The sequence below is a fragment of the Ursus americanus genome, chromosome 34 (assembly GCF_024610735.1).
Source record: "Ursus americanus isolate L20-20 chromosome 34, mUrsAme1.1.p, whole genome shotgun sequence".
Lineage (NCBI taxonomy): Eukaryota > Metazoa > Chordata > Mammalia > Carnivora > Ursidae > Ursus > Ursus americanus.
In genome coordinates this window covers 22,020,497-22,034,498 of record NC_142160.1, presented here as the reverse complement: position 1 = coordinate 22,034,498, position 14,002 = coordinate 22,020,497, and the positions used below count along the sequence as shown (strand labels likewise).

Sequence of the window (14,002 nt, the reverse complement as noted above, 5' to 3'; positions counted from 1 at the left end):
AAATAGCATGAAGTATTTCAGTAAATGTGATATTGATGACATTTTCAATTAATTGTATTTTGGATATATTATTAAACTTAATTTCACCTGTTTATGTTGGCTTTTTTTTTTTAACGTAGATATTTCTATGGCACAGAGCTGGGCTTAGACCAGTGGTTCTCAGTTTAGTCCCAGAACCAGCAGCATCAGCATCACCTGGGGCCTCGTTAGAAATGCAAACCCTCAGGCCCTACCCCCACTAACTGAGTCAGCAACTCTGGGTCCAGGAACGAGTGTTTATGAAGCCTACCGGTGACCTGAGGAGAACTGTGAATCCAGAAGCCAGCACAGGCCGGAGGTGAGAGTTCTCCCAACTTGCCCAGGACGGGACCCCCTGCCCTAGGTGGCAGAGAACGGCAGGCCAGCGGCCAGAGGAGGCCCTTCTACAGTCTCAGAGTCCCCGCCAGGGGACAGAACTAGTGCCTCCCGCCCTTCCCCCAGGGCCTGCCTGGGGTTGTTCTCTGCAAGGAGATGTATTTATTCAAAGGGGTTCAGTCATCTCGCTAAATAAAATCACTCGCTTAGGCTGGTAAATATTGACTCAAACTGTTACGCTTTTTATGTATTTCAGCAACTCCCAATGTTTGATGGCTCCGCAAGCAAACAAGAACAGGTACAGGAAGTTTTCGCGGTGTTTGGGGCCCCTGTTTGTTTTTGCGCAGCTGATGCCTGTTGCCCATTGTGTAAGGCAGGTTACTAACGACCTTGTTATGGAGCACTCTGCAGTTGATAAGGCCGAGGGCTTTCAGAGCATACAAATGCATTTCACATTTCCACATGAAGAGTTTATTTTAATTGTGTTTTGAAATATACTGTACCCTACAGGCCTCTCTTTCCTCAGCAATGTACATCCCCCCAATAAAACCCGCAAAGAATGGAATGCATAATGGGGCGATGGGTAATGGGCAGTCTGGAATTCAATCTGAAGAGGGCTCCTGCTATCCGTTCTGCGTATATTTAAGGTCTCCAGAGCTGCCGGGCAGGACGTGGTGGAGGGCCACCTCACGAAGAGCTGTAGGGAGCTGTGGTTTTAAAAGAATTGGCAAGTGTCGGAAATCCCTTGTAAGTGTTTGTGTTTTCTTTAATTAGCCTCTTGGTGCAACAGAACTTTTACTTCTGATTCTAGCTGGAGTGCTGGGGGCAGAACTCCTCGGAGAGGGAGGTGACAGCTGCGGCAGGCATAGGGTTAAGGAATGGCTCCAAGAGGCATAGAGGCAGGTGTGGCAGCAGCCTGGGAATTTGGGGACTGAGTAGAGGGTAGGGCGGGGGAAAGGAGAGATCCTCAAAGTCACTCCTCCATTTCTTCCTTCTAAATTCCACTCCCTTATCTATTCCTTCACATTGTTTTCTCTCCTCTTCTTTCTCTCTTTTTTTCTTTTTTTTGAGAGGGAAAGAGAGAGCGTGTGCGTGGTGGGGAAAGGCAGAGGGAGAGGGAGAGAGAAAAATCTTAAGCAGACTTCCCGCTGAGCCTGGAGCCTTGGTGGGTGGGGGGGTGGGGGGGTGCTCCATCTCATGACCCTGAGATCATGACCGGAGGTGAAATCCAGAGTCGGATGTTTAACCGACTGAGCCACCCAAGTGCTGCTCTCTTCATTCTTGGTTTTCTTTTCTCCTCTTTTCTCCCTCTTCCTGCATCCTTCCCTTTTCCCCCTCTGAGAATAACGTGGGGACAGAGAACTGCTTAGAGGAAAATGGGAGGGAATTAGCTGCTAAATAAATTGGATCCAGTATCCACCCCATTGCAGGCACAGGTGCTTATCAACACACCCTTACACTTTCTGTATCAGCACGCAGGGTACTTGCACACACACACACACACACGTAAAATATGTAACAAGATTCTTCAGCTGTTAGCCTATAGCAAAATATAAAAGAACACTGTTGCCAAAATGACACTGACCCCGAAAACAGTGAAAGATTTTGGTGATTTGGGGTTTCTTCTTTAAAGTGACCATGTGAGGATGACTACATCGGATATGCACTTAAGGCGCTGTCTTAACAGTGCCTTATTCAGGCTGCCATAACGAAATACCACGGGCCGGGTGGCTTAAACAGCACAAATTTATTTCTCACATTCTGGAGACCGGGAAATCCAAGATCAAGCGGTCTTCTGATTTGGTTCCTAATAAGTGCTCTCTTCCTGACTTACGTATGACTGCCTTCTGCCTCCATCCTTGCACAGCCTTTCTTCAGTGCCTGAGCATGGAGAGACTATCTCTCGGCTCTTCTTATAAGGCCACTAATCCCATTATGAGTACTCCACCCTCATGGCCTCACCTAACCTTATTTACCTCCCAAAGGTTCCATCTCCAAATACCATCACAATGGAGATTAGTTAGGGCTTCAACATACGAACTTTAGGGAGACACAACCATTCTGATCACAAGTACTGAACAAACAATAAATATCAGTATTTTTGCTGCTTCTGAAATGAGGACTTACAAATTGAAAGCATTCTGTGGCTGGAAGATCCATTTTTCTTTTCTTCTGTCATTTAGACCTCAGCAATGTGGTCAAATCAACTAAATCATAATTAAGTCAGGATTCATTTTCAGTTGTTATGCTTTTAACTATAATGCATACACTTCACACAAAGTTTAACCCTTAATAGGTTAATTTTGAGGGCTCTAGGGAGCCATTTCCTTTCTCTCTCTCTTTCCCTGTGAGTTTTTCTTGACCTTTCAAGTGAAACCTGATGATGAAACAGTCAGTTCAGCTCCCTGACTAGCTAATCCATTGCTGAGGGATGACGCATAGCTTCGTTACTGAGAGCGGGTTCTAGTACCAAAGCTCCAGAAAAAGATCCTGTTTCAAACCACTGACCTCTGAATCAGTCTGTGTTTTCTTTCTGTGCAGTTTTGGAGGATTCTGGGCCTCCAGGACCCAAACAGAATAAACGGGAATAGTGAGCTGACCATTCTGGGTTATTTAAGTGCCATCTGGGGTGGAACCACCATTTTCCAGTAGAGCTGAGTCTTTCGATAATTCTTTAGCCCTAGATGGTTCTTATGTTGCCTTTTTTTTTTTTTTTTAAAGATTTATTTAGGTATTTGAGAGTGAGAGAGCATGGGGGAGGAGGGGTAAGGGAGATGGAGAGAGAATCCCAAGCAGACCCTGAGCTGAGCATGGAGCTTGACTTGGGGCTCGATCTCACAAACCTGAGTTCACGACCTGAGCTGAAACCAAGAGTCAGATGTTTAACTGACTGTGCCAACCAGGTGCTTCAGGTTAAATACTTTTCGATGCAGAAATTTTTCCTTATAAGTGTGATAGTCAGAGATAAGGAATAATTTTTGGTACAATTGACTCAAAGCACTATATCCATATGATGTTTCAATATTAGACCCAGGTTCCTCAAAATGTGATCCTGGAGCTTGCTAAAATGCAAATGCTTAGGGCTCATTCTGAGTTACTGAATCAGAACCTCCAGGATGGGGTCCACGAAAGTCTGAAAAACATGGCTCTAGACCTAGACATGGAAACTGTATTTTATTATTATTGCCTTTTATTTTTCTTCCTTGAGTTAGGTATTTTTTTTCTTAAAATGAAACAAAATAAAGTTTGTCTCATTTGATTATAAAATCATGAATTTTCATTGTAAAAAAGTTCTGACCAAAATTTTAAATAATAAGTTAAAAATTATCAATAATCCCACTACTCAAATATAACCATGGATAAATGCCATGATTTTTTTCCCCATTACATATTACAGTGAACAAAGACCATTCTGTAAGCACAGTTACTGCTTTCATAGAACCACAGGATATTAATGCCGTGAGGGAACCGGGAGATCATGTGGGCCCCATTCCCTCATCTGTATCAAGGAAAACCAAGTAATTAGCTCTATGGCACCAGTCCAGCCAGTAACTGGCAGAAATGAACCTAATAGTTGTCTCCATCAGATGTGAATGAGGCCTCAGATTATCTATCTAACAGACTGGCACTTTTAGGAAAGCTCTGTATAATTTTAAATCTCAAAGATGCCTAAATAATGTGTATAGCTGATAAGCCTAATGGTTTGCCCTTGGAGAAGAAAACAAACAGATTAAGAAAGAAATCATATGAGACCTACTAATATTATTTCGCCAACTTTGGTGAAGTAGGCTACATAATAACCATCACCCGCTAGTCAGTGACCAGTGCAATATACAGTTGACACTCGAATGATGTGGAAGTTAGAGGCACCGACCCCTTCACAGTCAAAAATCCATGTGTAATTTTGGACTGCTCCGGAACTTTATTAATAGCCCACTGTTGACTGGGAGCTTTACTGATAGCATTAACAGTTGATTAACACATATTTGTATATTACATGTACTATATGCTATATTCTGACAAGCTAGAGAAAAGAAAATGTTATTAAGAAAATCACAGGGAAGGGGCGCCTGGGTGGCACAGCGGTTAAGCGTCTGCCTTCGGCTCAGGGCGTGATCCCAGCGTTATGGGATTGAGCCCCACATCAGGCTCCTCCGCTATGAGCCTGCTTCTTCCTCTCCCACTCCCCCTGCTTGTGTTCCCTCTCTCGCTGGCTGTCTCTATCCCTGTCAAATAAATAAATAAAATCTTTAAAAAAAAAAAAAAAAAAAAAGAAAATCACAGGGAAGAGAAAATACATTAACAGTACTGTACTATATGAAAAATCCACATATAAGTGGACCTGTGCAGTTCAAATCTGTGTTCAAGGGTCAACTGTATATTAATATAGAGGCAGGGGTGCCTGGGTGGCTCAGCTGTTAAGTGTCTGCCTTAGGCTTGGGGCATGATCCCAGGGTCCTGGGATGGAGCCCTGCATTGGGCTCCCTGCTTGACGTTCACATTCCCCTTGCTTGTGTTCCCTCTCTTGCTGGCTCTCTCTGTCTTAAAAATATATATATATATATATATATATAGAGAGAGAGAGAGAGAGAGAGAGGCAACTTATTCACTTACCCATTCATTGCTTTAACAGATATTCCTTGAACATCTAATTTGAACTTACTGCTCAAAGAACTAGTGTCTTGGTAAGAAGCAAACTGTACAGTTTGGGTATACTTTTTTTTTAAAAAAATATTTTGTTTATTAGAGAGAGAGAGAGAGAGAGAGCATGGGTTGGGGGAGGGGGAGAAGGAGAGGGAGAAGCAGATTCCCCACTGAGCAGGGAGCTGGATGCAGGGCTGATCATGACCCGAGCCAAAGGCAGATGCTTTACCAACTGAGCCACCCAGGCCCCCCAGTTTGGGTGTATCTTTTAAATGAACTTGTACTTTCCCGAAACATAATCTTATCTCAAGGTGTTCTGAGGCTGGGTTTTTGAGGCTGCGGAAATGGTATGCCTCCTCCTTCAATTTTAACTGCATACATACACTGCATATCATCAAATGAATTTAATGAGAGTATTCCATCTCTGGAGTTGCTCAATATTTGAAGATTACTTTTTAATGAAATATCTTGTTATCATTGTCCAAATAACCGATGACCTTTCAAATGGAAACCATATGTAAATATAGGGACAGGAAATCAGTGTATTTCTTTGTACAGAGAAAGAAAAAGAAGGCATGTATCTTGCTGTAAAGAAAAGAACAGGAGACTAGGACACTGCTGTTAAATGTCAGTTACAATTTCTGGTTGGTGAACTTTAGCTCACCAGTTATTTGTCCATCACATGCACCGTTCTATTTGCTCTTTGGAATGTCCCTGTACTGCAGGTGGCAGTTTATACTGTTACCCACTGCAGCGGTGTGTTGGCTAATGAGTGAGAAGTTATCTGGTAGGTGAAGGCTTGGTGATAGCACTTAATGATATAAAATGATATAAAATATTAGTGATATAAAATATTATAGTGATATAAAATATTATAAATGATATAAATATTATAAATGATATAAAATATTATGATATAAAATATTATAAATGATATACATATAAATGATATAAAATATGATATAAAATGATATAAAATATTATAAAATATTAATATGAAGATAAGTACATGGTTATTCTAGTAAAACAACAACGAAAAAGATGTCCATGCGCTCCTCATAGCAAGGACATCTAATACCAGGAAGTAATTTTCAAGGACATAGTCAGCTTCCTGGAAACACAAAGCTTTAAAGCTTAAAAAAACCTTTCAGGAATCAGAGACTTTCCAAGTTATCAGCTCCATACCCCCATTTAATTGATGATTAAAGTAGAGGCTCAAAGAGGTTACATGTCTTATTCAAGGACTAGCACCTGGAACACCTATGATGCTCTGTCTGCCAAAAACATCTTGCCTAGAAAGCCTCAGAAAGCACATCTACATCTATCCTCTAATTAGTCCTAAAGTTACCTTATATTATGTCTTATCTTTAATATGATCGTCCACTCGTTAGATAGTGGTGGTAGTCATGATGTGTATTGACAAAGGCAGGGTATTTATTGAAAAATAACATACCACCCATATACTTATTAAGTCCAATTAAGTTGAAGCTTGAAAGTGGAGTGAAAATTGTGGGTACAGTGTTGGGTAGAGAGTGTAAGGGAATGTGGGGTGGGGAAGCCAATTGGAAGTGAGAGTATTTCTGGGATGGTGGCTAGGGGAAGGGCCTTTAATAGAAATTGTTGGTCACGTGATCTTAAAAAAAATTAAAGTTTAATTTTGGAAAGAAAACCATAACCCTTGCCTGTCATCCTTACAATAGGGTCCAAGTTTATGATCTAGTATTTTATCTCAGTTCATCATGTATTGTTAGGACAAGGCAAGGAAAAGGGTTTATAAACACGATACTCCACTAGGAAATGTCTAGACGGCTGTTTTTGTTCTTTCCCTCTTCTCCTTTCCAATTGTCCAGGCCTTGAATGTGAGAAAGAAACTTAAGACCCTCAAACAACAGGCCAAATAAATGTCTTTTGCATTCTGGAAGGAAAAAGAAAGGGTCTCTAGGGCTCAGTAAACTGACTCTAAGTCGGCCTGGAAGAGCCACAATACTTTTTGTTCTCTAGACTGCCCGTGGTTCCCTCAGAATTATTCCACCGGCCTAGAAAACCAGCTCTGTGACATTCTGGGGGCTTTTATCTCTTATGGTGAATTACTGTATCCAATGCAAATCTCCTCCAGGGCTCACAGAGATCTCAGCAAGCAAGGAATATGGAACTGCTCAAATCAGGAATAGATGGAGACTTTGAAGATAAGGTAAACTGTGTTTTCTTGTTGACAAAATAATCTGAAGCTTTTGTTGTGTGTTTCCATAAAAGACTTCCCAGGCATAAATCAATATGGCAGCACCAACTCTGCGAGAATAAGAAACGATAAGTATAGTTTTCAGCACCCTGTAACCGCTCATTACATTTATTTCCCAGTTTTCTTTGTTATTCCTTTCCTGTTCAAATCTGAGCCAGCACATTTTTGGCTTCCCAGCTGAAGTAGGAGGTGCTGCCAATCAGCAGGAAATATAATACAGATAAGATTCATATAAACTCTTTTGAACTGGTAAAATAGCTGGATGGGAAATGGATGTTAAATTGTTTACATTTGGCACGAGAAGAAAACGTTCCATTTTTAAATTCAAAGCCTCTGCACCTTTGTAAATGAAAACAAATCACATGGGTCATGTAGTGTTCCACTCTGTAAAAGCCATCAGGAGGCTGATAAAAGCTTTCGTAAATCACTAACTTTATCTGGTAACTTGCTCAAAAGAGTCATTTCCCAGATTAAAATGATGTGGCCCTTGCCCTGGGTCTTTGGAAAAATTGTGTAGTAACAACAGGCTCCCAGCAGACTCTGAGGTGTGCTCTACAAACAGGGGCAAAAAAAAAAAAAAAAAAAAAAAGTTTTGGGGGAGATGCCTATGAATTTTGATTTTTCAACTCAGGTCTTTCCAAATTCCTATGTGTGGTCTGAAGACATTAGCATTATGAAAAAACTTTCCTCTTCGCAAACATTGGTATGCCCAGCTAAGTTCAAGTGATAAAGAAAAGTCATTTTTAAAAATGAACTGTTGAATTCCACGAAACAGCCAAGTGGCTTAATCCCACAGAAAGATAATTCCTACTTTGTGTGAGTTTTTGTATGTTTCAGCCATTTCATCTTATGTCATATGAGCATAGTCTAGACACTAAATGATGTAAAACTCACTCAGAATGTGTTTAATCATTAAATAAAATTAATTACAAAGTTGAATTAGAGTCTTAGTAGGTGGGGAGCCCTCAGTCATGGGTGAGGTGGAAAGCCTGGGAAGCCTGGTCATTGAGGCCCGCCACACAATCTATCTACGTTACTATGTCATGTTCAAATATAGTGTAGGATCAACCACATGGAGTAAGGAAAGGGGACAGCAGGACTATGGTTCTTCAGACTGGTCTTGTGAAGTACACATTGCCCTAAATTGCCATTAATAGAAAAACCATCTGATCCTTATTATTAGAACAATGCTGACCTCAGAAAGAAGCAGACAGGAGGAAGCTCGGTGCAAATCTGTGCATTGTTTTGGGACCCTTAGAGCTCTTCTGGGGAGGGTTTCTGCCATTCCTTCATTCTACAGGGAAAATCCTGAACTACAATTAGGAGTGTGTGATGAAAGTAAATGAAGATAGTTATCTTCATCCATCTTGATTTCCATTTATATTCAAACAATTTAATGATTTATGAATCAGGAGATCATTTACCTCCACACTCTGATGTAGGACCAACTTCTTGAGATTTCAAAATGGTGAAGTTTGCCCAGGCAGGGGAGGAAGATGTGAGCCCCTTTATAAAGTGCCTTCCTTTGTAGCCATTCTCCTGCCATGCTGGATCTGAGTACTCATTTTCAGAAGATGACTCATTGTCAAGATGATACCCAGTTCCCCAGTCTCCACTTGGTTTTGTAATCATTTTACAAGGGAGGTTTGAGACTAGACACTTGCCTCTCTCTGCTGTCTGTTGAGCTTCTTTTAGACAGAACCCCACAGATTTCAAACAAGTGCAGAGCAGGGAGCAAAGTCGACGAATCAGGACACGATGAGTCTCTGGCCTTCTAAGTGATCCTGAAAGGACACTTTGAAGTCAATAGGCTCACCGTGGAAATCAAAAGGAAGTCTGCAGAATGCATATAAAGGTGAGAATTATTTTCTTTAAAGTGAACTTCACTAGCATTCCCCAGTGACTCAAGTGCTGTTCGCAGCCCTGAGGTTTGCTGATACTGCCACAGATTGGTACTATTGGTGAGATAAAAGAGCCCAGTATTACATGAAAATAATGACAATCCGAATAGACATTTTCCAAAGAAGACATACAGATGGCCAAAAGGTACATGAAAATATGCTCAGTATCATTAATCATCAGGGAAATGCAAATCAAAACCACAATGAGATAACACCTTACATTTGGCAGAATGGCTAGTATCAAAAAGACAAGAAATAACAAGTGTTGGAGAGGATATGGAGAAAAGAGAACCTTTGTGCACTGTTGGTGGGAATGTAAATTGGTGCAGCCACTATGGGAAACAGTATGAAGTTTTCTCAAAATATTAAAAATGGAACTACTGTATGATCAAGCAAATCTTGCCATTGTGACAATGTGGACCTCAAGAGCATTACGCTAAGTGAAACAAGTCAGACAGAGCAAGACAGATTCTGTATAATCTCTTTTGTATGTGGAATTTACCAAAGAAAACAAGGTCAAAGATACAGGGAACAGAACAGATTGGTGCTTGCCAGAGGCAGGGGGTGAGAGGATGAGAGAAATGGGTGAACTGGGTTTTTTGGTTTCATTTTAGTTTAAATAGCTTAAATTTAAAAAAAAATAGAGAAATAAAAGATAGCGTGGATGCCCAAATTAGATTGCACTGATGGGACATCATTTTAAATATTTAGAGAAGTTACCACACATTCATTAAACCAACAATTTTGTTCAATACTTGAACAAGTTTTATACCTGAATTGAACACAACTTTGCATTAGCACCAATGATTTGTATTCACTACACATGAACAAAAGTGATAAACAACTGAATTTCTGCTATTGAAATTCAAGACACAGGAATCACCAGACATGTTGGGGAAATGCAGATACTCTGAAAGACCTAGTTTTACACTGATGAGAAATGAAACCACACTCCATCAAGGCTTGGAAAATGTCAGCGATGTTGTTGGGGTAGATGAGTGAAACAGCTCCTGTACTGAATTTGCAGAGGGATCTCTTGGGAGGAATCGCAACAAGTAAACACTTGGGGTTTTAATTAAATTATAAACAAACAAGCCTCAGTTTGAAAGTTCATTAATCATAATGCATCTGGGATCCCCAGTGTTGATGTAATCAAGCCCAACTTATTGCTAGGAAGTGATGGGTCAAGGAGATGACCAGGGATGCATGGCCTCCCCTTTTCCTGTTCAGTTATATTATTTTATTGAAATAGATAGACATTTTGGACATTTGGTGATGGAATGAATACACATCATCATAGTATTGCTGTACTAATGATACTTGGCATTGAGTTTAATAAAGGTGACTGGATAACAGGTGCTTTTCTGATGAGGTGATGGCTTTTACAAATGAAGCTAAATGTGCAGAGGCTGGTTTGTAGCCTTTTTCTGGCAATAGAAGGACATTCATTTATAATTTCAATCTTATTTGAATGTTGCGTCTCAAGTTTGTTGTCTTCCTCAAAGATATCCTTCTGGAATAGTTGCTGACTGTCTTACTTTGGGCTCCATCAGAAGCAGATCTTGAGGCAAGGATAGGAATACACATAGATTATTTGAAAAGCAATCCCAAATAGGGTTGCCAGGTTAGCAAATAAACATGCAGGAACTCAGCTAAATTTGAAGTTCAAATAAACAACAAAGAATGTTTAATATAAATTATGTCCCATGCAATATTTGGGATATACTTACACTAAAAAAATGTTGTTTATATGAAATTCAAATATAGATGGGCATCCTGCATTTGATTAGGCAACACAATCCCAGGAATCTAAGGGGCGAGGGGGCACAAGACAAACAAGGAAAGACCAATGCAGGATGCATTAATGAGCAGGTGTGGACAACTGTAGCTCAGTCCCTCTGGAGACTTTGGGAAACTGTACAGAACAATACCTTAGAGTTGTCCTATCTGGGGGCAAAGGAACCCGGCATTTAACTACCATCTTCTTCCATTATTTGTTAAGTGTTGGTCCTGGGGCATAAGTCCTCTCCTGCCCATTCTGTTTGCCCTGCAGTCATAGAAAGCCTTTGGCAGAGAGTTGCAAGTACTTGCAGTAGGAAGCCTATGGCAAGTATTAGAACCTTAAGTACCAAGGGATATTGATAAAACCTGAGTTTCTTATTTGGTGACTTTGGGCAAGTCGTGGCACCTCTTTGTGTCTAAATTCTCAGCTCTTCACCTTTCTTGCCAGAGGCTCTCTCCCGAGGATAGTGAGTTATTGACACCTTCTCTAGGAGAAGCTGCTCACTTTCTCATCTTGGGGCAGGAGGTGTGGTTGATGTTTATCCAGTTCTCCATGCTAGAACTACTCCCTGGTGTAGTTTTTAAAAAACTCTGCTTCTATGAAATGCCCACTAACCTATTTTCAGTTTGTTAGTGAGTGAGTGAGTTAGTGAGCCTAACACGTGGTTCATAGTCTTCCATCATTCCTCATATCCTAACATGTGCAACTCCCACATCAGCATGGATGCTCTCTTGTCACCCAGGGCTTCTCCTCCAGAGACCGTTACCTTTACTTCACTTCAGCCATCTGTTCCCTTAGAGATACACTGCACTGTGTCATCACCTGGAACTGCTCCCCCTAGTGCTGGCCCCGATCTTATCATCTTTGAGCCCTCTTAATGAGTCACTCTTGAGATTTGTTCCTTCACCCCACTGAGATTCCTAATACCTTGAACCTCTCTATCAGCTTCATCCAGACTTCACTGCTTTTCCTATTCAAGTGAGACTAGATGGTTTATGTCCTCAAACTCACTCTTGGCCTGTGATGATTCTAACACTCCAGCCTAACAAAGCCATTACCTTTAGTCATCCATCTCTCCATTTCCTCTATATCTATACCTGTGGAGTCTATATCTATATCAGTGGAGTCCTGCTGGTTGATATCACAGAACTATGGGAAATGATGTCTCTAAAAAGTCATGAACACATCTTAACTGGCCTCTCAATGCTGTTGGCAATCCTATTATATTCTTTACTTTTCTCAAACCTCCTATCTCCCTTGCACAACTATCCCTGCCTGTATTACTCCCCCCTGATTTTTCTTCCTCATTCTTTCTTCCACACTTAGAAATGATTGTTTCCCCTGTCTCATTTCACAAAGAAAATCACAGAGAATCCTGGCAGATTCTTGCCATTGAAATCACAAGTTTTCCACATTCATCTTTTTCTTCTTTGCTTTTGATAACAATGAAAAATAGATCATGTATTTCTTGCCTCTTATTGCATCAGTCTCCTCATCACCCCTTCTAGCTGCTTTGGTCATTTCCTCTGGAAAGCCTAGTCTGTTCTCTGCTCCCACCCCACCTCCAGCAGGGTTACGTGTCCTGCCCATGTCCTCTCATGGCACCCTCCACTAACTCCTACCTTTGCACTGAGGACACTATATCCCTAGCCATAAGCTCTAGGGACAAAAGAAATAATAGTCTAACTGGTTCATAGTTGTTCCCATTACTATTCAAAAAGTTTCTGCTGAATAAGTGAATTAAAAAGAAATTTAAAAAATGAATTGGCTTTGTATCAGTTTCCTATGCTCCTTAGAGATGGCCATTTTGTTTTAGCATTAGATTTCAATAAGACCCATTGAATCTACAGAGATCATATATACTGTAGGTATACATTTTTAAGTGACCTGAAATGAATGCTTAAATCAATCAGTTTAGTCAATAAAATGGCCAATTAACAGAAACAGAGCCTGTTTATTTGATGAATTTGAAAGGTTAATTCAGTCAGAATGAAGAGATCCTGTAGCCCAATGTGGACTCAGTCTGTGTGAGGCCTCAGGGGGGATTACACTGTTCTAGCAGTGAAAAAAAGAAGAAACTGTCAATGAAGAAGAAATGCAACTATTGGCATAAGCACTAATATCCTATCATCTTTCCCACTGAATTTTTCCTTTCCGTCTAATAGGAAATAGAAGTTGCTATTAAGTTAAGAATGTGGGTGCCTTGTTATTTCTTAATGTACACATATTTTTTTAAAAGATTTTATTTATTTATTTATTTGTCAGAGAGAGAGAGAGAGCACAAGCAGGTGTAGTGGCAGGCAGAGGGAGAAGCAGGCTCCCCCCCAAGCAAGGAGCCTGATGCGGGACTTGATCCCAGGACCCTGGGATCATGACCTGAGCCAAAGGCAGACACTTAATTGATTGAGCCACCCAGGCGTCTCCAGTGTACATGTACTTCAAAATGAAAAATTAGTTTCTTGACCATCACCTTTTTCATTTTATATAAGATCGCATTAAATAATCCTAATACATCTACAATTTCCATTTCTAATTTCAGCCAAAGAATATGGGTTTTTCTAAGTTTGTTGAGAATATGTTTACGATTTTAATCTTCAGGCACCCAGAAGAATTAGCATATTTTGGTGATTTCTTTCTCTCATTGAATGAATTCATTCATAATTTCTCTGAGAAATTCCCGTCCTAAATCATCAGTTAAAGCCCAATCCAGAAGTTCATTTTGTTGGGTACCCAATGATTTCATTAGCAAGTTATAAATCTCACAGCTGATGATATCTTACGATAGCATAAAACACATTATATTGGTTCCCAAATTCCCAAGGCCAAAAATGTTTTGGATAAGAGTAAAACATTTCAGTATCTAAGATCAAATGTAAAGTCAAAATACATTTAATACATTCTATAGGAAAATTTTGGCATTTATCTCAATTTTACATGATCTCATTCTTCCTATTGATGCTATATAAATCATTGCCATTATAATAACCTCTCAATAATTCATGCTAATGGTGGGGAAATATGTACAATTTCAGAGAGAAAAAATTTCAAAGTATTTTATAAAGATTACTCAAACACACCTTT

The 14,002-nt window shown here is 40.2% G+C and overlaps 1 long non-coding RNA gene across 1 annotated transcript; it reads left to right on the top strand.

The window, feature by feature from the left end:
* The first annotated feature begins 248 nt into the window (after window positions 1-248).
* On the top strand, window positions 249-7,189 carry LOC148107183 (uncharacterized). Its single transcript, XR_015722933.1, has 3 exons — window positions 249-337; window positions 611-652; window positions 7,115-7,189. It is a non-coding gene; the product is annotated as an uncharacterized LOC148107183 (long non-coding RNA).
* Window positions 7,190-14,002: the final 6,813 nt, after the last annotated feature.